Source organism: Triticum aestivum, chromosome 3A, assembly GCF_018294505.1.
Source record: "Triticum aestivum cultivar Chinese Spring chromosome 3A, IWGSC CS RefSeq v2.1, whole genome shotgun sequence".
NCBI lineage: Eukaryota > Viridiplantae > Streptophyta > Magnoliopsida > Poales > Poaceae > Triticum > Triticum aestivum.
The window spans coordinates 749,960,067-749,961,404 of NC_057800.1; positions in this window are offsets into that span (position 1 = coordinate 749,960,067).

Here is a 1,338-nt window from a genome sequence, read left to right on the forward strand (position 1 = left end):
GATTTTTGTTGAAAGCAGAGCAGCGTAGCGGACCGGGGCTGTAGCCGGGGTCGGATATAGATGACAGGTGGGGTTTGAGGAGTTTGGTCCTTCATTGAGCAACCAATCACCGAAGCGGAAGCTGCTCATCTCTTGGAGACCAATGCCAAATTTGAGAAGGCGGCGCCGCTGAATCTCTAGGGCATGGAGGTGGGTGGCGCGCTCCATGCCGCCGACAGTTAGCGGGTGGACTTCCGGTGTGGGAAGGGAGAGGAGGGGAAGGGGGGATATTATACCGGCGAAGGGCAGCAGAGATACGGGGGAGGTAGAGGTGACAGATGCTCTAGATTCTCAGGAGACGAATGGGCGGAGAATGTTCTCCTTCGGTGTCTTGGCAACCACGGATGGATTTTTTTTGATTCAACAAGGAACCAACGATACCATCTTAATCTATGGGGAATCCTTAACCAACCAAAGGGTGTGGTTAGCTTCTAACAATGGTTTAGTTAAGTTGGTGGGTGGGGGTTTGTTGAAATACTCTAGAAGACTTTGATGATAAGTAAAGGTATCTCTACAGGTCCCCTCAGAACAGGGCCCAAGACAGTTTTTGGCGGATAGGGCCGAATAAGAGGTCAGCTGGGCCCCAAAACTAGGAGGCACACATGGCATTCCTCCCGCACAACCCATCCCCCATGGGTGTGCTTTGGGCCTCACAAAATGGCTCTAAAATTAAAACCCTACGTGCGCCGCCAACCCTCCTTGCTTGCGCTACGACGTCCTTCTACATTTCACGCTCACCTTCACCACGGTACCTGAGCCCGCTTCGGTCCTCGTATCACCTCAAAATAATGTCAGGAACCCCGCGTCCATTTATACATTAAAAGAAAGTAGTATATAGGTACTGGTCCCCACATGGCTGAATCGATCAGGATGTGACAAAAAAAGTCCATGTATATATTGTTTGCCACGCAAAAGTTAGCGTTTTCCAGGGCACACATTTGATACAACACATGATATATACGCACCTCAAATCACCCTAAAAAAAGTCAGGAACCCCGCATCGCTTGCCAGGCGAAACGGGGGAGATCTAGATCGCACTGCCGCATTCTCTCATCCCTCCTACTCATCTCGCCATACGATTAAATCTTTTATCACACATGCTGAATAGTTTTCCCATAAGCAACCCACATTTTTTAAATTTTGGTTACACATTCCATAAATATGACCCGGACATTTATACATCAAACTTTTTTAATTTAACATTTTTTCATTTAAAAAAATGTTACTAATATTTAGTCATTCAAATCTATTAAATTCCAGCTACTGATTTCTAATACTTAGTGAAGAGCACCTGGAAGC